The 24,010-nt window shown below is 42.9% G+C and overlaps 2 pseudogenes; both read right to left on the bottom strand.

The window, feature by feature from the left end:
* Nucleotides 1-12,838, bottom strand: part of LOC116884054 — a 79,236-nt pseudogene extending 66,398 nt beyond the window's left edge.
* Nucleotides 12,839-16,575: 3,737 nt separating this feature from the next.
* Nucleotides 16,576-18,761, bottom strand: LOC116883969 (annotated as a pseudogene).
* Nucleotides 18,762-24,010: the final 5,249 nt, after the last annotated feature.

Genomic DNA, 24,010 nt, shown 5'->3' with positions numbered 1-24,010 from the left:
GTTGACCCCCAACAATAAAATTACCTCTGTTACTACTTCGTAACTATAACTTTGCTACTGTTTTGAATCCTAACGTAAATATCCATGTTTTCTGATGGTCTTAGGTGACCTCCGTGGAGAGTCCTTCTACCTTTCAAAGGGGTTGAGAAGCGCTGCTCTAGATGGTGGTGCTATGTGCAGAGGTTGTCGACCCTTTTGTGTATGGGGACTTGCTGGCCGATTCTGGGCTATCAGGCTGGAATTGAATGTTTGCAATGGGTCTGTGTCTAGCAGGAGTGTCTGCTTCCTGATCTTTGGAGATGTGAAGAATCAGATGCTTGTTTCTATCACCTCTTCTGTGCCTTCTACACCACGATGGACTGAACCTTCTCAAACTGTGAGCCAATCCCTCTTCCCTTGAGATTTTTTTTTTTATCATCTCTTGGCTATGATTTTGTCATAGCAGCAGAGAAAGTAACAATGCAGATCTCTAAATACTCTGATAAATTACCGGAATCCTAAAGAGCTTCTTTTTAAGCAAGTCACCTATTTTGCTTGTTGTATTGTAAATAAAAGAAAAAACGTTAAGAGTTTTCAAATTTGTTTAAAATAACAAACTCATTCTTTGTCAACAAAATAATATTTAAAAACTAGACAGTTTTTTTCTGAAGCAAAAAATACTTTTAGAAGTAGCATTGTTTATGGTCCCCCACAGATTCTTGTTGCGAGCCAATGTCATAGAAGATGGCCTCTATTTAGGTGCATGAATCTGGTAGGAGAAGCTATGTCCTTCTGCATTCGAACTTTCTTGAGATCTTGGACGTTAGAATACTCTGGTGTACTTTCCTGAGTGAACATGGGTAAGGCATCAGTGCCTTAGTAGGGTCATGCAAGTAGCTTTGACCTACAGACTCCTTAGGTAATTACTAGGACAGGAGCAGAACAGTTCCTTTAGAACATTCTTCCTTCCCAGCTAGAGGGCTTTCCAAATACCTTTGTTGCCAGATGGGATTTGCCTTGAATCATACCCCATCCCTTCCTTCCCTGCTTGGATTTTCTCTTATCTTCCAGGGATCAAGAATAGAGAGTCTGGGATTTGGGCAATTTGAAGACAATACTAACTGAAGCGAGGTGACAATTAAATGTTCTCAGAGTGAGCAGTAGCTGCATGGTTGCTATCTCTTGCCTGGTGGATGACGTCTCTGAAAACTCTGTCTGAAATGATATTCTTTCATCTATATTTATCACACACCTATCTCTTAAATCGTGAGAGCAGCTCACTTCCCTGGAGGTCAGTTCATTAGTTTATCATCTTGCTTTGGGGCTCATGGTTCCCATTGCATATGGTAATAACTATTACATGCTGTTATTGTTTAATGACCAAAATCTATATACTTGGTCCAAAGTCGTATGAAATCTCCCCCTACTGTCAGGCACACCAATCCTCCTATCTCACAACATCAATCAAATTGTTCTTGGAGTTAGTTATGTTACCATAGCAATGCTTTCCTGCATAGTTAAAAATAAAGCTCATGTTCTCCTGCTGATTTTTGTGGAGAGAGCAAGAATCTAATTGCCTGGTGGAGTTCACCATGGGAAAACCGATACCTTAGCAAGGGTGACCTAGCCACTTTGTACTAGAGAGCCAAGATGAAAGGCAGCCACAGAGATCCATTGCTGCTTCCCAAGACAGTGCAGTTTCCATGATAAGCGGAGCTGCCCCTGGCAGGGTCAACTGGTGTTTTCATCAGGAAACCACTGGAGACTTTTAAGGCCTTGGCTCAGAGAAGATGTCTTGGAAAATCTATAGGCAAGAAGAGGAAAACTCAGCACAGAGGGCTGGGTGAGAGCTTTAACAGCCCTCTTGAACAAGCCAGATTGCTCCGAAGGAAAAGGTTTTAACAAATATCTGTTCCTGATAGGGACAGAGTTTGAGACACAGGTTTAAGACAGCTGGTTTATTTGAGAGTCCTTGGGAACATTAAGGAATGGGTAATACTGAGAAAACAAGGCAACTGATAAAGGTATATTTGAGAAGATGGGCAAAATACTTGTCTCTGAGGAGCAGTTGGAGAGGGAGGGACCTATGAACTTCTAGTCTAGCTGAAAGGTACTCCCAAGAGTATTTCCTCCTAGGAGTTCCTCTTAGCAGTTCTGTTCTGTCACACAGAGTGGTCATGCCTTTGGCTTCTACAAAAGACAGGGATGCAGATGGCTGTGGATGAAGACTAGGTGGGGTGCTGATATTCTGCTACAGGTGTTCATAATGGGGATTTATTTGGGGAAATTAGGGACAATTTACACAAGCAGCTGACACCAGCAGTATTGATACTGAGTGCCAAAATAATAAAAACCAAAATTTAAAAATCCCTTTTAGTTATTTCGGTCTGTTCTCTCTCTCCCTCCTTTCTCCTCCCTACCCTTTCCCCCCTCCCCCTTTCCCTCTCTTCCTCCCTTCCATACTTTCTTCTTCCTTTACTTTCTTGCCTCCCTCTATTTCTATGTTTTTCTTTCCATATTTCTTATTTTTGAGTTAGGGTCTCTTGTAATCTCCATGGCCTTGAACTTGTCATGTGTCCCAGGTTGCCCTTGAACTCCTTATTCTTCAACTTCTATCCATCTGCATGCTGATACCAGAGTACATCTGGCTGTATTTTAAAAATAGAATTTAGAAGTATTTTTCTGCAGGGTGCTACACCTTCACTGTGATAATATGGCTACTTCATTATTAGCTAAGCCCTTGGGATTTTAGTTCTTTAGAGCCACAGGTTTAATCATAATATCCTCATTTCACAATAGTAGCATGGACTGCTTCTGTGAATATATTTTGATTTTTGATTCTTCTCTTTTGAAATTTCCCCAGATGACTCTTTTTTTTTTTTATTAACTTGAGTATTTCTTATATACATTTCAGTGTTATTCCCTTTCCCGGTTTCCGGGCAAAACATCCCCCTCCCCTTTCCTTATGGGTGTTCCCTCCCAACCCTCCCCCTTACTTCCCTCTCCCCAACAGTCTAGTTCACTGGGGTTCAGTCTTAGCAGGACCCAGGGCTTCCCTTCCACTGGTGCTCTTACTAGGATATTCATTGCTACCTATGAGGTCAGAGTCCAGGGTCAGTCCATGTATAGTCTTTGGGTAGTGGCTTAGTCCCTGGAAGCTCTGTTTGGTTGGCATTGCTGTACATATGGGGTCTCGAGCTCCTTCAAGCTCTTCCAGTTCTTTCTCTGATTCCTTCAACGGGGGTCCTGTTCTCAGTTCAGTGGTTTCCTGCTGGCATACGCCTCTGTATTTGCTGTATTCTGGCTGTGTCTCTCAGGAGCGATATGCATTCACTTTTTGATCATCCGTCTTGAGTTTCATTTGTTCTAGGCATCTAGGGTAATTCGAGCATTTGGGCTAATAGCCACTTATCAATGAGTACATACCATGTATGTCTTTCTGTGATTGGGTTAGCTCACTCAGGATGATATTTTCCAGTTCCAACCATTTGCCTACGAATTTCATAAAGTCATTGTTTTTGATAGCTGAGTAATATTCCATTGTGTAGATGTACCACATTTTCTGTATCCATTCCTCTGTTGAAGGGCATCTGGGTTCTTTCCAGCTTCTGGCTATTATAAATAAGGCTGCGATGAACATAGTGGAGCACGTGTCTTTTTTATATGTTGGGGCATCTTTTGGGTATATGCCCAGGAGAGGTATAGCTGGATCCTCAGGCAGTTCAATGTCCAATTTTCTGAGGAACCTCCAGACTGATTTCCAGAATGGTTGTAGCAGTCTGCAACCCCACCAACAATGGAGGAGTGTTCCCTTTCTCCACATCCTCGCCAGCATTTGCTGTCACCTGAGTTTTTGATCTTAGCCATTCTCACTGGTGTGAGGTGAAATCTCAGGGTTGTTTTGATTTGCATTTCCCTTATGACTAACGATGTTGAACATTTCTTTAGGTGTTTCTCAGCCATTCGGCATTCCTCAGCTGTGAATTCTTTGTTTAGCTCTGAACCCCATTTTTGAATAGGGTTATTTGTCTCCCTGCGGTCTAACTTCTTGAGTTCTTTGTATATTTTGGATATAAGCCCTCTATCTGTTGTAGGATTGGTAAAGATCTTTTCCCAATCTGTTGGTTGTCGTTTTGTCCTAACCACAGTGTCCTTTGCCTTACAGAAGCTTTGCAGTTTTATGAGATCCCATTTGTCGATTCTTGATCTTAAAGCATAAGCCATTGGTGTTTTGTTCAGGAAATTTTTCCAGTGCCCATGTGTTCCAAATGCTTCCTAGTTTTTCTTCTATTAGTTTGAGGTATCTGGTTTGATGGGAGGTCCTTTATCCACTTGGACTTAAGCTTTGTACAGGGTGATAAGCATGGATCGATCTGCATTCTTCTACATGTTGACCTCCAGTTGAACCAGCACCATTTGCTGAAAATGCTATCTTTTTTCCATTGGATGGTTTTGGCTCCTTTGTCAAAAATCAAGTGCCCATAGGTGTGTGGGTTCATTTCTGGGTCTTCAATTCTGTTCCATTGGTCTATCTGTCTGTCTCTGTATCAATTCCATGCAGTTTTTATCACTATTGCTCTATAATACTGCTTGAGTTCTGGGATAGTGATTCCCCCTGAAGTCCTTTTATTGTTGAGGATAGTTTTAGCTATCCTGGGTTTTTTGTTATTCCAGATGAATTTGCAAATTGTTCTGTCTAACTCTTTGAAGAATTGGATTGGTATTTTGATGGGGATTGCATTGAATCTGTAGATCGCTTTTGGTAGAATGGCCATTTTTACTAATTATTAATTATTAATTATTAATAATGCCAATCCATGAGCATGGGAGATCTTTCCATCTTCTGAGATCTTCTTCAATTTCTTTCTTCAGTGTCTTGAAGTTCTTATTGTACAGATCTTTCCTTGCTTGGTTAAAGTCACACCGAGGTACTTTTTATATTATTTGGGTCTATTATGAAGGGTGTCATTTCCCTAATTTCTTTCTCGCCTGTTTCTCTTTTGTGTAGAGGAAGGCTACTGATTTATTTGAGTTAATTTTATACCCAGCCACTTTGCTGAAGTTGTCTATCAGCTTTAGTAGTTCTCTGGTGGAACTTTTGGGATCACTTAAATATACTATCATATCATCTGCAAATAGTGATATTTTGACTTCTTCTTTTCCGATCTGTATCCCTTGACCTCCTTTTTTGTTGTCTGATTGCTCTGGCTAGAACTTCAAGAACTATATTGAATAAGTAGGGAGAGAGGGCAGCCTTGTCTAGTCCCTGATTTTAGTGGGATTGCTTCAAGTTTCTCTCCATTTAGTTTAATGTTAGCAACTGGTTTGCTGTATATGGCTTTTACTATGTTTAGGTATGGGCCTTGAATTCCTATTCTTTCCAGGACTTTTATCATGAAGGGGTGTTGAATTTTGTCAAATGCTTTCTCAGCATCTAATGAAATGATCATGTGGTTTTGTTCTTTCAGTTTGTTTATATAATGGATCACGTTGATGGTTTTCAGATATTAAACCATCCCTGCATGCCTGGGATGAAGCCTACTTGATCATGGTGGATGATTGTTTTGATGTGCTCTTGGATTCGGTTTGCCAGAATTTTATTGAGTATTTTTTACGATATTCATAAGGAAATTGGTCTGAAGTTCTCTTTTCTTTGTTGGGTCTTTGTGTGGTTTAGGTATAAGAGTAATTGTGGCTTCATAGAAGGAATTCGGTAGTGCTCCATCTGTTTCAATTTTGTGGAATAGTTTGGATAATATTGGTACGAGGTCTTCTATGAAGGTCTGATAGAATTCTGCACTAAACCCGTCTGGACCTGGGCTCTTTTTGGTTGGGAGACCTTTAATGACTTCTTCTATTTCCTTAGGAGTTATGGGGTTGTTTAACTGGTTTATCTGTTCCTGATTTAACTTCGGTACCTGGTATCTGTCTAGGAAATTGTCCATTTCCTGCAGATTTTCAAGTTTTGTTGAATATAGGCTTTTATAGTAAGATCTGATGATTTTTTGAATTTCCTCTGAATCTGTAGTTATGTCTCCCTTTTCATTTCTGATTTTGTTAATTTGGACACACTCTCCGTGTCCTCTTGTTAGTCTGGCTAAGGGTTTATCTATCTTGTTGATTTTCTCAAAGAACCAACTTTTGGTTCTGTTGATTCTTTCTATGGTCCTTTTTGTTTCTACTTGGTTGATTTTGGCTCTGAGTTTGATTATTTCCTGCCTTCTACCCTCCTGGGTGTATTTGCTTCTTTTTGTTCTAGAGCTTTTAGGTGTGCTGTCAAGCTGCTGACATATGCTCTTTTCCTGTTTCTTTTGCAGGCACTCAGCTATGAGTTTTCCTCTTAGCACAGCTTTCATTGTGTCCCATAAGTTTGGGTATGTTGTACCTTCATTTTCATTAAATTCTAAAAAGTTTTAATTTCTTTTCTTTATTTCTTCCTTGACCAGGTTATCATTGAGTAGAGCATTGTTCAATTTCCACGTATATGTGGGCATTCTTCCCTTATTGTTATTGAAGACCAGTTTTAGGCAAATGGTGGTCTGATATAGCACGCATGGGATTATTTCTATCTTTCTGTACCTGTTGAGGCCCGTTTTTTGACCAATTATATGGTCAATTTTGGAGAAAGTGCCATGAGGAGCTGAGAAGAAGGTATATCCTTTTACTTTAGGATAGAATGTTCTATAAATATCCGTTAAGTCCATTTGGCTCATGACTTCTCTTAGTCTGTCTACATCTCTGTTTAATTTCTGTTTCCATGATCTGTCCATTGATGAGAGTGGGGTGTTGAAATCTCCCACTATTATTGTGTGAGGTGCAATGTGTGTTTGGAGCTTTAGTAAGGTTTCTTTTACGTATGTAGGTGCCCTTGTATTTGGGGCATAGATATTTAGGATTGAGAGTTCATCTTGGTGGATTTTTCCTTTGATGAATATGAAGTGTCCTTCCTTATCTTTTTTGATGACTTTTAGTTGAAAATTGATTTTATCTGATATTAGAATGGCTACTCCAGCTTGCTTTTTCTGACCATTTGCTTGGAAAGTTGTTTTCCAGCCTTTCACTCTGAGGTAGTGTCTGTCTTTGTCTCTGAGGTGTTTCCTGTAGGCAGCAGAATGCAGGGTCCTCGTTGCGTATCCAGTTTGTTAATCTATGTCTTTTTATTGGAGAGTTGAGGCCATTGATGTTGAGAGATATTAAGGAATAGTGATTATTGCTTCCGGTTGTATTCATATTTGGATGTGAGGTTATGTTTGTGTGCTTTTCTTCTTTTTGTTTTGTTGCCAAGATTTATTAGTTTCTTGCTTCTTCTAGGTATAGCTTGCCTCTTATGTTGGGCTTTTTACCATTTATTATCCTTTGTAGTGCTGGATTTGTAGAAAGATATTGTGTAAATTTGGTTTTGTCATGGAATATCTTGGTTTCTCCATCTATGTTGATTGAGAGTTTTGCAGGATACAGTAACCTGGGCTGGCATTTGTGTTCTCTTAGGGTCTGTATGACATCAGTCCAGGATCTTCTGGCCTTCATAGTTTCTGGCGAAAAGTCTGGTGTGATTCTGATAGGTCTGCCTTTATATGTTACTTGGCCTTTTTCCTTTACTGCTTTTAATATTCTTTTTTTTATTTTGTGCGTTTGGTGTTTTGACTATTATGTGACGGAGGTGTTTTTTTTTCTGGTCCAATCTATTTGGAGTTCTGTAGGCTTTTGTATGCCTATGGGTATCTTTTTTTAGGTTAGGGAAGTTTTTCATGATTTTGTTGAAGATATTTACTGGTCCTTTGAGCTGGGAGTCTTCACTCTTTCTATACCTATTATCCTTAGGTTTGATCTTCTCATTGAGTCCTGGATTTCCTGTATGTTTTGGACCAGTAGCTTTTTCCGCTTTTTACATTATCTTTGACAGTTGAGTCAATGATTTCTATGGAATCTTCTGCTCCTGAGATTCTCTTCCATCTCTTTGTATTCTGTTGGTGAAGCTTGTATCTACAGCCCTTGTCTCTTCTTTTTGGTTTTCTATATCCAGGGTTGTTTCCATGTGTTCTTTCTTGATTGCTTCTATTTCCATTTTTAATTCCTTCAACTGTTTGATTGTGTTTTCCTGGAATTCTTTTCAGGATTTTTGTGTTCCTCTATGGGCTTCTACTTGTTTATTTATGTTTTCCTGAATTCTTTTCAGGGATTTTTGTGTCTCCTCTCTATGGGCTTCTACTTGTTTATTTATATTTTCCTGAATTCTTTCAGGCATTTTTTTGATTCCTCTCTGTAGGCTTCTACTTGTTCTCTAAGGGAGTTCTTCACGCCTTTCTTGAAGTCCTCCAGCATCATGGTCAAATATGATTTTGAATCTAGATCTTGCTTTTCTGGTGTGTTTGGATATTCCATGTTTGTTTTGATGGGAGAATTGGGCTCCGATGGTGCCAGGTAGTCTTGGTTTCTGTTGTTGGGTTCCTGCTTGCCTCTCGCCATCAGATTATCTCTAGTGTTACTTTGTTCTGCTATTTCTGACAGTGGCTAAACTGTCCTATAAGCCTGTGTGTCAGGGAGTGCTGTAGACCTGTTTTCCTGTTTTCTTTCTGCCAGTTATCGGGACAGAGTGTTCTGCTTTCGGGCGTGTTTTTCCTCTCTACAGGTCTTCAGCTGTTCCTGTGGACCTGTGTCTTGAGTTCACCAGGCAACACTTTGAGCAGAAAAGTTGACCTGTGGGCTCAGGCTCAAGTTCGCTTATGGGTGCTGCCCACGGGCTCTCCATGGCGGCAGCAACCAGGAAGATCTGCGCCACCCTTCCGGGAGGTTCCAGCACCAGGGTTCCAGATAGCTTTTGGTGTTTTCCTCTGGGCTCAGTACTGTGTGCAGCGTGCAGTCTCTTCTGGTTTCCCAGGCGTGTCTGCCTCTGAAGGTTTAGCTCTCCTCCCACGGGATTTGGGTGCAGAGAACTGTTTATCCGGTCGGTCCTTCAGGTGCGTGTGTCTCAGGCAGGTGGACCTGCTGCCCTGGGCCCTCCCACGGGTACCCAGAGGCCGTTATACAGTTTCCCTCCTGGGCCAGGGGATGTGGGCAGGTGGGCAGCGCGTTGGTCTCCTCCGCCTGCCTCAGGAGTGCCCACCACCAGGCGGCGAGAACTCCTCTCCAGGTGGCCTGGGAGCAGAGAGCTGCTGAGGGCAGGGATCCGCCGGCCCCGGAGTCTGGCCAAACCCCCAGATGACTCTTGAGCACACTGTGGTCATATGGTGGCTGGAGTAATGGATGCAGGATAACTGCCATTCCCTGTGGGTCTACTCTATTCCAAGCACTGTGCTCAGTATTCTTCACAGGTCATTTTGTTCAAAACTCAAGACGAGTCTGTGACAACCTCATGTTACAGATGAGGAAACGAAGGCACAGAAGCTTGCCCAGGATTCTTCAGCTGGCAAATTGAAACCCAGCCTGTCTTTCCCCTGACAACACATCTGTCAATTTTATCATCTCTTTCTCTTCCATTAATTCTACAAAATCATCAACCAAGTGGTTTTGGGTTAGTTTTAACATTCAGGTGAACTTTACTATGAAATGTCTTTGTCGGCTAAGAGCTGACCTATTGGCATCTTCTCATCCCCTGGTAGCTCTGCCCTGGAAGCACAAGGCTTGAATGTAGCCATTCAAGAACTGTGTAGTATTGTTCCCTATTTCTTTCTCCCACAGAGGCAATGACTGGCAATACATGTTTACTCTTAAAATTTCTGTAAGATCAGAAATACATTTCCATACTTCCTGGTAAAAATAGGTAGAATTCAACTTGTTTGAGTTATCTAGTACCCTAAGAAGATGTGTTTTGGCTAAATTTATCCCTGAAACCAACCTATCTAGCAGACATAAAAAGCACTGTTCATGGATAAAATCTCTCTCTCTCTCTCTCTCTCTCTCTCTCTCTCTCTCTCTCACACACACACACACACACACACTATTACATTGTACTGGCTGGTTTGTCAATTTGGCACAAGCTGGAGTTATCACAGAGAAAGGAGCCTTCCTTGAGGAAATGCCTCCATGAGATCCAGCTGCCAGGCATTTTCTCAATTAGTGATCAGGGTAAGAGGGCCCATCGTGGGTGGGGCCATCCCTGGGCTGGTTGTCTTGGATTCTATAAGCAAGCTGAGCAGGGGACACAAGTCAGTAAGTAAGATCTCTACATGGCCTCAGCATCAGTTCCTGCTTCCTGACCTGTCAGAGTTCCAGCCCCGACTTCCTTTGGTGGTGATTAGCAATGTGGAAGTGTAAGCTGAATAAACCTTTTTGTCCTCATGATATAATACAAACCCTGACTAAGACATACATATAATGTATTGTGTGTCCATACGGGTGCACATGTATATGTGCCTGTACACATGTGTGTATATGTGTGAAGGCCAAAGAGCAACCTTGGATACTGTCCCTAAAGTGCTGTCCATCTGTAATCATACTGTTAGATCATGGTATACTTTTGTACATCTGTCTTTGTTTGTTTTTTTTTTAATGAAGTACTTAGCCATAAACCTTGAAATAGGTGAAGAAAAAAAAGGACTGTTTTTCCTTTTCTGACTATATTTTAAGGTTTTAATTGTGGTCGAGCAATTGCCCCTAGTCCAATTAGCATTGCCCAGTCAGTGTTGTGTGTCTTTTCCTGGGTAAGACGAGCAAATACCTTAGTGCACAAGAGACAAAGGAAGCAGTTCCAGTCAAGTCTAGCTTGATGACACAGTGAGTTGTGGGTGACTTAAAGGAGTGTGGGTGAGTCAAAAGTAGTCACATCACCGAAAGGCTCCTCCAGCGTGAGTGACAAACCATCGGAACTTGCAGGCAGCTTGGCTGGCTTTGGAAAGTCTCCTCTTCCCAGCACCTTACAGTCTTGGGGAGGGGACTTAGGAATCTTGCAACTTTGAAGTGCTCCCTGAGCTTTGTAAATTTCCTTTACTTCCTAATTCTTGGAAACATCCCTCTTCCTCCCTTCCCCCTCTGCTGAGAATGTCTCAGTTAGGAAAAATCGGCCCATAACAGCAACAACCCTTTTAGCAAAGGCTACTCAGGTGTGCACCAAGACTGAACTCTATCTCCTCCTCAGGTTCCAGTCCCTAAAACCCCACATATCTGGAGGGCATTCATAGAATTCATAAGATTATGGTAACATACCATATGGTAATATGGAAATGCTTACACAAAGAACCTGTTTGCATCTTTAGAAATGTTTTGAAATGTTAATTACTATTCTTTATATCAGTCTCTCCAATATTTTTCTTTAATATTTTTAGAGCAGAAGAGGGATGGTTCAGGAGTGAAGAGCTCTGACTACTCTTCCAGAGGTCCTGAGTTCAATTCCCAGCAGCCACATGGTGGCTCACGACCATCTGTAATGGGATCTGGTGCCCTTTTCTGGCCTGCAGGCGTACATGCAGGCAGAAAGCTGTATGATATACACATAGTAAATAAATAAATATTTAAAAACCTTTGTTTATATTTTAATGAATGAGACTTATAAAACTTATCAAATTTTCTATTTTCTCACTAGAAAAATTTAAGCTGAATTCTAGGACTTAATTACAACTTTCTTCAGATTTTTGGCATAAAATCTCTCAATTACATGCTTTTGAGTTTTATTTTTATTTTCATGATTGAAAATTCTATATGTCTGTTGTCTAAACAACCTCAATAATGTTTTAAAATAGCCATGCTGCAAACAATAAATATGGTTCAATATATACTGCTAATACTGTTGCTTAGTAGGGAAAATGGTAATGATTTTAGGGAAATTTCAGATGTTACAGGGATCTCCAGACTAGTGATAGACAAAATGTGTTAAAATGTGTGGTAAGTGATATATTAGTTACCACTGAGCTTCTGCCACTAAGAATATGTCTTCAGGAGCCCTGGGACAATTTGATGACATATTTATGTTGTAGATGGTTTGGATTTAAGAGAATCCAGGCAAAGATTTTTATTGAAAAAGAGAGGAGAGAAGGGGGTAGTCACTGGTGAAGAGTTCTTCATCTCAATAAAGGAATCAAAGAAAACTTGGTAACAGCTAGTCTTCATAAGTGATATTTTGGGCTACTAGTTTCACTAGTTATTTTTAAAGTCTTTCCTTGTGTCTCCATTTTTAGTTTATGTTGTGCAGTTTTGTCCATTTTTTGGTTTCTTCTTTCATCTTTATGGATATATAATTGGCAAATAAAAAACTATATACATTTCAAGTTTATGCACTGGGAAAGACTTGCTACCATCAAACTAATTAACATGTAAACCACTTGTATTAAAATAAAGACTTTCGACAAATTAAATTTAGCAGAATTGAATTGAGCAGAGAAATGTTTGTGAATTGGGCATCTCCCAGGACAGGAATGGCACGCCCGCTGGTACGGCTGACAGGCAGCTCTGAGGAAATGTGAGCAAGCCCAAGTGGGCTTGTGGGGAAGGCTTAACTGGCTTGGGATACAGTGTTGACCTTTCCTTATTTGAGCTTGGTCTGATCTCTTAGCCGCTCATGACTGCAAAAACTCAGTTACTGTCACAACCATACTCCTGACTTGAGCTTTCAGATAGTTTACTTATTAAGTTAAAGCGAAGGTCATTATGGGCACAAGTTACGGAATCACCTTCGGGCCAATTTTAGTTTAATATCTCCCACAGTTGCCACTTTCTTTTTTATTTCCTTATTTGCTCACTTTTTAGATTGTTTTGCAAAGCAATGAGTTTCACCATGATGTCCTCCTGTGCATGTTTATGCTTTGTCCTCCTGCCCATTGTTCTCCCAGTGCACTCTGCCACCGGCTGGCCGCTTCTCTTCTTCCTTGGCTTTGTACGACATGATCCATACTTCATAGCCCTGTCTCGTGTCTGCATAGCATCCCATTATGCCGATGTGCTGTGTTTTCTTTACTTACTGATCTGTTGGTGGACTTGTTGGCTGGCTCTACATCTTTGCTACTGTGAATACTGCAGCAGTATACACGGATGCGTGAGTGTCTCTGTGTTGTGTGAGCTTAGAGTCTGTACGCGTCCCCAGAAATTGTGTAGTTAGTTCCATTTGCAGAGCTTTTTGTTTGTTGTTTGTGTTTTTGAGACAGGGTTTCTCTATGTAGCTCTGGCTGTACTGGAACTGGATCTGCAGACCAGGCTGGCCTTAGGCTCAGAGTCTGCCTTTCTCTGCCTTCTGAGTGTGGGGATTAAAGGTGCACACCATCATGCCTGGCTATTACAGCAGACTTTTGAGGAGACTTCCTACTGATTTCCATAGCTTATTAAAAAAAATCAACTCCTGTTTTCATTCCTTCTTCCTTCTTTCCTTCCCTTCCTTCCCTTTCTTTCCTTCTCTTTCTTTCCTTCCTCTCTTCCCTTCCTTCCTTCCTTCCTTCCTCCCTCCCTCCCTCCCTCCCTCCCTCCCTCCCCCTCCCTCCTCTCCCCTTCCTTCCTTCCTTCCTTCCTTCCTTCCTTCCCCTTCCTTCCTCCCTCCCTCCATCCCCCCTTTCTTTCTCCCTCCTCTTCTATGTTTGGAGGTGTATGCCCATTCCAGGCGCTTTAGGCAGCCATGTGAAAATTTACTGTTTCAGCTGTTTGGCTCTACACTATTATTAATTGTGGATTTTTCACAACAAAAACAACTGGACGAGCTGGGTTTCTTTTGAGCACTGGCAGACACGGCTTCAGTTTTTAATTTTAAGTAAGTACGTGGTACACACTCTTGTGGAAAGGAAAGTCCCTTTTGGGAGGCAGCATGCCATGTGGCCTATCTTGTTTTCTGCTGAGTGTCTTTTGGATTTTATATTAAAAAATGAGGAAGGAGGGAAAACAAAAGTGGTTGTCACGGTGACTTGCGTCTTTGCACCGTGATGGTTTTTGGGTCACTGGTATTTTTTGCTGTTGAGTTCAGTGGTTGGTTGTGGAGTTCTTATTTGGGAAATGGCCTAGTCTAAAGCCCGCATGCACTTTAGAGCCTTCAGGCCCTCTGCAGGCTCACACAGACCTCATTCAGCCCATGCTGGGGATTAGGTATGAATGGTCGGTTACCTTGGGACATTTTTCTGTAGCTGTCTGTTCTTTAGTCTGTTTGCTTTTGGCACCTGAGTTTGTAACCTTCCCTGAATTTTTCCTGCATGACTTCTTGTCACAGTCCCAAATCCCAGAGGCACTTGCTAACTCAGCCCAGATGCCAGGAAGATTCATCCCGGCTGGACTGCCTGACCCTAATGAGTGAACAGCCATATGTACAGTTAATTAAAACAGAAGTCAAAAATGATAAAATGAGTCTTCAGGCTGTACTTAGTAATGGCAAGGTTTCCTTTCGTAAAATCCCAGAACCACTAATCAGCCACTAGTAATAAGGACAAGCCATTCATCTTGGTCTCCTGTCTTTCAGAATCTTTATGTAGGAGCTATAAGGTACAACTGTATTAGGGACTGAAAAGGCCACTAAGGGCTAGATGGTGAGAGAAAGTAATATCTGAGGACACTCAGATAGCCTTCTGTCCAGGGACGTTGTGAAAATTAAACTTGCAGTTTTAGTGGCCAAACCTTCCAGTTTCTCTTTGGCGCTAGGAAGGCTGCCTTTGCCTCCTATGCTTCTGGTTCTGTAGCACGCTGCTCTTGCTTCTGGAGTTTACAGGTATACCTGTTTCCCTTGCCACACTGTGAGGTGTGTTTGTACAGGAGCTGTAGCATTTCACCTGGTGAGAGCTGGTGGTACGTGTTTAGGAATGCTGCTGGCTGGTCAGCATGCTGTAGGTGGCTTTATATTGGCCATAGCAAGAATTATGGAATTTGACAAATGCCCAAATCAAAGTTGCTGCTCTTCTTCCTCCTCATTTTCTCTTTCTGTCTTTCTTTTTCTCTCTGTCTTTCTGTCTGTCTGTCTTTATCTTTTTACTTTTGTGTTAGCTTGCCAGTATACAGGTCTTCAAAATATTCTTTTCCAAAAACTTTCTTTTTGGATCTCTGGAGCCTAACAGTGCCTGGCATCTGATAGGTATTCTTAACTTATAAATGAAGGGACGATGCTTAGTCTCCTCAATGACAAAATCAGAATAAAACCAACCAACCCATTCTTATATATAATGAAACAAGCTCTCTTTCTCCTCTCCCTCTCTCTCTTACACACACACACACACACACACACACACACACACACACACACACACACACACACACACGGTAGTGATTTGAAGTGGTCCATTGAAAGGTCTTCACCTTCCCACCAAACCATATCTCTCAGAATATTGCTTGAGCATCCATGTTACTGTCCTTTGAAAAGTGCACACATTGGTTATTTAGGCAGATGTTTATGGGCTAGAGGAGAAGGGGACGCCGATGTGGGTAAGGCAGTAGGAGGAAATTAATTAGTCAGAAAAGAGGATTTTCCACCTAATTACTCTGTTTAAGACCCAGCACTGTGCAGGAGCTGAGCAGAACTGAGAAATGACAGAGGCTGAGTCCCAATTCTTTTTAGCTTCCTTTTTATATGACCTAGACTCTAACACAGTTCTGTATAGTCAAGGACATTATCTGCCTTGAAAAAAGCAGATAAATAATACCTTATGTCCTATCCTCTTTTTGCCTTCTTTCTTTTCTATCACAGCCGACTTACCTTTTGGTCCAACATACTTCTGTGCTTTGTTTCTGGTTATGACTTTGTTTTCATTAAGGTGCTGAGTCATTATGGAGAAGCCAGCTCCCAATCATTCATTTATATATATATATATATATATATATATATATATAATTTTTTTTCCATTTACTTGGGCTGAGCATGATGGAGCATGCTTTTAATCCCACTACTTGGGAGGCAGAGATGGGAGGATCTTTGTGGGTCAAGGACATCCTGATCTACATAGCCAGTTCCAGAAAAGCCAGGACTTTATAATGAGACCCTGTCTCAACACATACACTGAAGCATATACCTTTGTACTTTAGATAAACTGTAAGAAACCAGAAGGTGGGTGGGGATGGGGACTCCAGATACTTAAAAATGTTTTGTTAATAGGAGTTTAAAAATTTTCTCTTCTTCTTCCCCTCTCCCTCCATCTCCTCTTTTCTTTGCATCTGTGTCTGTGTGTCTTTCTGTGTGAATATGTATGGGCAGGAATACAGTTACCACATGCCAAACATTGAGTTAAATCTTCTCCATGCATTATTTACTTATTTTCTTGACAACACCAAGAGCTTAGTACTTCTGTGTTCCTATTTTATAGAAGAGTCAGTTGAGGCAAACAGTACACAGCTAATATGTTGTTGTTGGGAGCAGGGGCATTCTTATAACCAGTATTGTAAACTGGTTATAAGGATGCTTTGACCATGCACATGGGTTTCATTACTTTGAGGGATGGCCTTGATATAGCCATGAGGTTGTGGATCTGTTTATACAGCAACTATTGGCCACACTGCCTTTTGGCAAGACCCTGCTTGTCACTACTCTGAACATATCACTACTTTAATGACAGCCTTTCAGGGTTATGATGGCAGAGTCTTCTGGTTTTTTTGACTGTGGTAAGGCAGGTAGATAGGTTAGACTATTTGTTGTTCATTTTAGATTTAACTATCTGTTAGTTTCTTTTCTTCCTACTGTGACTTGATACTTGAAAAGAAACAATGTCAGACTTAGAATTTGAGGGTACAGTCTACCATAGAGGGGAAGGCAGGATTGTGGAAGTAGATTCCTGCATGAAGATGCTTGCTCATATCTTGACTGTTCAGGAAACAGAGGGGATGAAGACTAGTCCGCAGTTATCTTTTTCCATTTTCTCTTTTTGTTTAGGCTAGAACCCCAGCCTAAGAGAATTCAGGGTGGTTCTGCCCCAACCTTGACACGGTTAATGCTCTCTGGAAAAATGCTCAGAGATGTACCCAGAAGTATGCCTCTCTAATGCCGTAGATGTTTCCTAATGCAATCAAGTTGACAATCAAAATGAAACATTATAACCTATAACTCAACTCTTGTTGCTTATATAATTCTTCATCTTTTTCAGGTGTGAAAGCAAACAATGGAATTTAAAAGTCACTAAAAGCAAAACTTCAAGGCTACAAAGAAGCCCACATGTTAGATCCATGTTAGGGAAAGATTAAGATGTGGAGTATAAAAAGGATGCTGTGAAATCTTGTCTTCTGGAGGTGTCCTAGCTGTTTTACTTCTGAATTCATAGCAGTTGTGATTACTTGCACAAGTTCAAGCAAGCCAAAATTCTAGCATACGTTGTGGAGGTACTCTCTAGCCCCTTCTCTTCTGGAGGAGCTATTGCCAGGTGATAGCTTTTTGGGGAGGGAAAATCATTCTTTGGCGTGTGGTCATTGGTATGCTTCCCGTGCTGTTGGGTAGTAGTTTCTTCCCAGATTGAAACATTTAATCCTGCAGAAAAGATTCTTAAGTCAGAAAATAAACAACTCAAAATAGCTTTAGGAAGTCCCTGAAACTGATCAGATTCATTAGCCCCTTCCTCCCAATAATAAACAATAAAAGCTGCTGAGAGTCATACTCAGACAGGCAAAGAAGATTTTGGGACTAGAGAAGCTGTTTTGAAGAGGTTTAGTTCCAGATGCCAGGAAAGCAGGAGTCTCCCAGGACCCCATGGGGATGACATTAGCTGAAATACCCCATAAAGGGGAGGGAGAGCTTGCTGAGATCATATCCAGAGGTTAGGCATGACCCCCTGGTTGAGGGATGGGGCCACCTACCCATCTCCAAAATTTTAATCCAGAATTGCTCCTGTCTAAAGAAAATACAGGGGCAAGGAGTGGAGCAGAGACTGAAGGAAAGGTCATCCAGAGAATCCCCATCTGGGGATCCATCCCATATGCAGGTACCAAACCCGGTCACTATTGCTGATGTCAAGAAGTGCTTGCTGATAGGAGCCTGATACAGCTGTCTCCTGAGAGGCTCTGACAGATCCTGACCTATACAGATGCAGATGCTTGAAGTCAACCTTTGGAATGATCACAAGGACCCCAATGGAGGAGTTAGAGGAAGGACTGAAGGAACTGAAGGGGCTTTATCTGGCTTTAATGGGAGGGGAGGCCCTTGGTCCTGTGAAGGCTTGATGCCCCATGTAGAGGAATGCTAGGGTGGCGAGGCATGAATAGGTGGGTGGGTGGGGGAGTACCCTTATAGAAGCAGGGAAGGGGGATGGGATAGTGGGTTTGCTGAGGGGAAACCGGGAAATGGGATAACATTTGAAATATAAATAAAAAACCCAAAAAACACATAAATCAATTATATACATTATGTAAGCATATGTGGATTTCTTTTTCTTTTTTTTTTCTTCTGGTATATAAATTATTTATTAACAGCAAAGGCTCAAAGACCCATTTCTTCTTGGACACACCCACAGTATGGCCCCTCATTGCCAGTGGTCTTGTGTGCTGACCCGGACACGAAGGTCCCAAAGTGGCGCAGCCCCTATGGGGTCAGATTTTCTTCAGCCCGCTCCAGGTCCTCACGCGCTTGTTGTCTAGACCCTTGGCGAACCTGGCTGTACTTCCCATCCTTCACATCCTTCTGTCTGTTCAAGAACCAGTCGGGGATCTTGTACTGTCGTGGGTTCTGTATGATGGTGATCACACGCTCCACCTCGTCCTCCGTGCTCCCCAGCCCTCTTGGTGAGGTCAATGTCTGCTTTCCTCAACACCACATGAGCGTATCTCCGCCCCACACCCTTAATGGCAATGATAGCGAAGGCTGTTTTCCGCTGCCCATCGATGTTGGTGTTGAGTACTCGCAGGATGTGCTGAAACTTCTCGGGGATCACTAGGGACATGACGGCCGCACAAGCGGCGGCGTGTAGGCCTCCTGTGGAAGAGCGTGGATTTCTAATAAAGTATGATAAAACAAAAAAAAACCACTTGAAATGTAAACAAATAAAATATGCAATTAAAGAAAAAGAGGTTTAGTCCAACTAAGTCATTTGGAAAACCTACTCTCTAACTTGTTGCGTTGTCTCCAGGATGTGCAGTGTGCTCTAGGCTCCAGGATGTGCAGTGTGCTCTAGGCTCCAGGATGTGCAGTGTGCTCTAGGCTCCAGGGTGTGCAGTGTGCTCTAGGCTCCAGGATGAGCAGTGTGCTCTAGGCTCCAGGGTGTGCAGTGTGCTCTAGGCTCCAGGGTGTGCAGTGTGCTCTAGGCTCCAGTGCTCTAGGCTCCAGGAGGTGCAGTGTGCTCTAGGCTTCAGGTGCTCTATGCTGCAGGCTGTGCAGTGTGCTCTAGGCTCCAGGGTGTGCAGTGTGCTCTAGGCTCCAGGGTGTGCAGTGTGCTCTAGGCTCCAGGGTGTGCAGTGTGCTCTAGGCTCCAGGGTGTGCAGTGTGCTCTAGGCTCCAGGGTGTGCAGTGTGCTCTAGGCTCCAGGATGTGCAGTGTGCTCTAGGCTCCAGGATGTGCAGTGTGCTCTAGGCTCCAGGATGTGCAGTGTGCTCTAGGCTCCAGGATGTGCAGTGTGCTCTAGGCTCCAGGGTGTGCAGTGTGCTCTAGGCTCCAGGGTGTGCAGTGTGCTCTAGGCTCCAGGGTGTGCAGTGTGCTCTAGGCTCCAGGGTGTGCAGTGTGCTCTAGGCTCCAGGGTGTGCAGTGTGCAGTGTGCTCTAGGCTCCAGGATGTGTGCAGTGTGCTCTAGGCTCCAGGGTGTGCAGTGTGCTCTAGGCTCCAGGATGTGCAGTGTGCTCTAGGCTCCAGGATGTGCATTGTGCTCTAGGCTCCAGGATGTGCAGTGTGCTCTAGGCTCCAGGATGTGCAGTGTGCTCTAGGCTCCAGGATGTGCAGTGTGCTCTAGGCTCCAGGATGTGCAGTGTGCTCTAGGCTCCAGGCAGTGTGCTCTAGGCTCCAGGATGTGCAGTGTGCTCTAGGCTCCAGGATGTGCAGTGTGCTCTAGGCTCCAGGATGTGCAGTGTGCTCTAGGCTCCAGGATGAGTAGTGTGCAGTGTGCTCTAGGCTCCAGGGTGTGCAGTGTGCTCCTAGGCTCCAGGGTGTACAGTGTGCTCTAGGCTCCAGGTGTGCAGTGTGCTCTAGGCTCCAGGGTGAGCAGTGTGCTCTAGGCTCCAGGGTGCAGTGTGCTCTAAGCTCCAGGGTGTCAGTGTGCTCCAGGCTCCAGGGTGTGCAGTGTGCTCTAGGCTCCAGGATGTGCAGTGTGCTCTAGGCTCCAGGAGGTGCAGTGTGCTCTGGCTCCAGGATGAGTAGTGTGCTCTAGGCTCCAGGGTGTGCAGTGTGCTCTAGGCTCCAGGGTGTGCAGTGTGCTCTAGGCTCCAGGCTCCAGGGTGCAGTGTGCAGGGGTGAGCAGTGTGCCCAGGTTCCAGGGTGTGCAGTGTGCTCTAGTCTCCAGGATGTGCAGTGTTCTAGGCTCCAGGATGAGCAGTGTGCTCTAGGCTCCAGGATGTGCAGTGTGCTCTAGGCTCCAGGATGTGCAGTGTGCTCTAGGCTCCAGGGTGTGCAGTGTGCTCTAGGCTCCAGGGTGTGCAGTGTGCTCTAGGCTCCCGTCTTTTGTGAGCTGGGGTGGGCTTTGGTGATACAGGCGTCTCTGAGTCATTTCTGTTCCTGTAAGCTGCCCTTACATGGATTCCTGTATATAATCTCAACACAACTCATTGCTTCACTAAATTAGACTTTGGTGGCATTAGCACTTTGTTCTGTCCTTGGCGTCATATCTGGACTGAGTAGATGTGTGTGTAGCATCTCCCCAGGAAAAGTCTGTCATACAACATATGCTCTAGTGTATGACCGTTTACCCATGGACGTATATGAGCACAAGAGTGTGTGTGTGTATTATATAATACATAATAACATACCATACAACAACATATTATGCAACATATAATAACAATATATAATTAATATATAATATGTTAATACAACATGTAATATATTGATTAGACACGAAATTGGGAGGGGGATGTGCTGAAGAAGTACAGGGAGAACTGGAGTGGAGGAATGTGAAGGTAGATATGGTCATCGTCTATACAAATGAAATTCTCCAGTACAAAGACAAATGTAGAAAATAAAAATAATCAAATTATAATTATGATACAAAAAATAAAGTTGTTAGAAATGTCTTTAGTAAGAAAGATGGAGGGTGATTTCTATTATTTATCATTTGTTGGGCTTGAAATTATTCAGTGCTCCTCGAATTTTTGTTCTATAGACACTGAGTATATCCCCCCACCCCCCAATTCCATGCCCGTCTCCTGTTTTCTCTATAGAATATTAATTTCCACACCTGGGGCTCACTGGTTTATGAAACAAAAGAGGACTGAAAGATGACTTGCATTTAAAAGCGTTTGTATTTGCATTGTTTCCTGGCCAAAGAGATGGGCTCGAATGACTCATCCATATTTCACTGTCTAGCACCCCATGTGTAATCCAAATTTCTTTAAACCTCCTGAGTATATATCAATTGGGAACTTGAGTTCCTCTGCTCGTGCCTCCAGGTGTGTAATGAATAATCTCTAGCCCTGTTCATGTCTCTACTAAGTTGTTGCTGAGAGCCTCTGGGCCTTCCTGTTCCCATTTCGTGCTCTTTCGTCAATGTCTATGGTATGAGGGCAGCTCGTTAATAACTGGTACAGTCTCCTAATACTTCCTAATCTGCATTAGCCTGTCAGACATGCCCTGCCCAACAGTGAATGCCGGGAGTGTGTGTAGTTGGTACGGTACCAGGACCTCAGTTTCTCCTATTATTTTCAGACTGTTACTTAGGGGTTTGAGAGAAGCTAATGTTTCCAAGGCCTGGAGCACATACTTTGGTCATTTTAGCTGTTTCCCTTTGCCACTCAATGGCTTCTCTTTGACTTGAAGCATCCCCACAATCAGTGATCTGCTAGGAATGTACAGCCTCAGGCACTACCTAGACCTGCCAAAGGCCATCTGCTTCCAAATTCCAGGTGATGTCCGTGAAAGCACCACTCCATACCAGACAGGTTGGAGTATTCATAAAGATTAATGCTGACATTAGTTTGATATTGGAGAGTTCTGTATTCCATGTATATTCAGTAATGGTTATTATAACCCGCAGTGATCTTTGTCTTTATATATAATTTACATTTAAAGTCAGATTTTATTTTGGAAATTTTCAATTTCTATGCTACTCCATACTCTAGCCTGATATTGTGTATCAGCTTAAACTCTCCCTCGTCTCCATTCTTCTTGGGTTAAGAACTTTGATAATAGAAGCAAACTATAGAGCTGACATTCAAGGAAAAACCCAGAAAATGAATTCCTTTTTATCTTCAGGCAGAGCAGCCCCAATGAATAGAGGACTGTAATAAACCCTTTTATATGGCTGTCATAGAAAGACAAACCTTCTCCAAGGCAAATGGATTCGAGTATTTGCGAGATATGATAAACAGCCTGACAGAAAGGGGCCGGGTTTCCCTTTTAAATGTTCAGTGTGGTGGGGGTTTAACTTGCCTTGTCAGGTAAAAAAAGAATTCATTATGAAAGCCATTCTAGCTGAAACTCCGAAATGAAAACTAGATGGAATCAGAATGGAAAGCAATGATTTAGAAATGTGGGCAAAGGGAGTAGTTTAATGAATAAAGCGTCAACTTCCCATAGGAGCAAAAATAAATCACACAAGAGCTTAACCAGCTTTGTCGTCCTGCATTATCTGGGTGTAGCCAGCACCCTGCCTGCATTGGGAGGAAACATTAAAGTCTAATTCTCACTGTGACCTGTATAAGTGAGTTGCTGATAATGATGTTAATAATGGCATGGCATCTAGTTTATGACTCCTCTCTTACAGCCACTGCTGAGAAGAAAGCGAATGAGGAGAATTTGATGAAAATGGCTGTCATTTTTATTTATTTATTTATTTATTTTTTCATTCAGCAGTTCACCTTGAACCCTATTGAAGTAGGCCCTGCTGTAGAGTGGTCTGAATTCTTGGTGTCGTCCCCCAGCCCTTGCTCCCCATGTGTATTGGATTGCTGGGTCTGTGTAGGCAGGGATCCCATGCTAGGTGCCTTGAGAGTAGAAACTGTCCTCTTGCAGCTCTTGAGGCTGAAGCCTGAGATCAAGGTCCTGGTAGGAGTGTTCCTTCCGGAAATCTTGAGGGGCAGTCTGCTCTAATCATTCCAGCCCCCTCTGCTTTACTGCAGTCTTTTGAATTCTCCAATCTATACGTGAATTCCCTCCAGCCCCTACCCCCTGCCACCCCCCTGTGTGTGTGTGTGTGTGTGTGTGTGTGTGTGTGTGTGTGTGTGTGAGGCCAGGGATAACCCTTCTGATGTTGTCCAGTTTTTTTTTTTTTTTTTTTTTTTTTGTTGTTGTTGTTGTTAAAGGACAGGGTCTGTCATTGACTTAGAATCTGCCAGGTAGGCTAGGTGAGCTGGTCAGCAAATCCCAGGGATCCTCATGCTCACCTCCATGTTTCTGGGATTACAAATGCAGACCACCAAACAGAGGCTTTTTAGAGTGGGTTCTGGAGACTGAAGTCAGGTCCAGTCACTTGCAAGGGAAGCGCTTTACCGGTTAAGCCACCTGCCCAGCCCCTTGGATGCGATGCTAGCTTCGTCTTTATGTGTCTTTCTTTCCTTGTGCACGTTTGTGTCCAAATTTCCCTCCTTTTCAATGAATACCTCTTTAGAAGCCAGAGGGCGTTACAGCTGATTCTATTAACTTTACCTTGGATATTTCTGTGAAGCCTTTGCCTCCATAAGATCCCTTATTAAGGTTTTTTGGGACTAGAACTTTAACTTTTCTTTCTGGAGACATAGTTTAATAAATAGCACCAGGAAGCTGCTCCATAACAGGGTTGTTTGGTTGGTTAATAACTAGTCTATGGCCTTAGTAGGTTCATAGGCTTAAGGCCAGAGTTTAGCAAGTGGTTGCTGAGGAAACAAACTTACAGCACTTCCTCCAGGATGAGACGCAAAGCACGCTCACATTCCTCTAGGTATGCATTGTGCAACAGCCTTTTGTGAGAAAGTAGAGGCACTAAAAGGTTAAGATAATGTTTCTCGGGCGCAGATCTTCCCGGTTGCTGCCACCGCAGAGAGCCCGTGGGCAGCACCCCGCAAGCGAACTTGAGCCTCGGGACCACAGGTAAGACCAACTTTTCTGCTGCAA

The sequence above is a fragment of the Rattus rattus genome, chromosome 1, assembly GCF_011064425.1.
Source record: "Rattus rattus isolate New Zealand chromosome 1, Rrattus_CSIRO_v1, whole genome shotgun sequence".
NCBI lineage: Eukaryota > Metazoa > Chordata > Mammalia > Rodentia > Muridae > Rattus > Rattus rattus.
The sequence above is the reverse complement of the archived record's forward strand: the minus strand, read 5'-3'. Positions and strand labels throughout refer to the sequence as shown.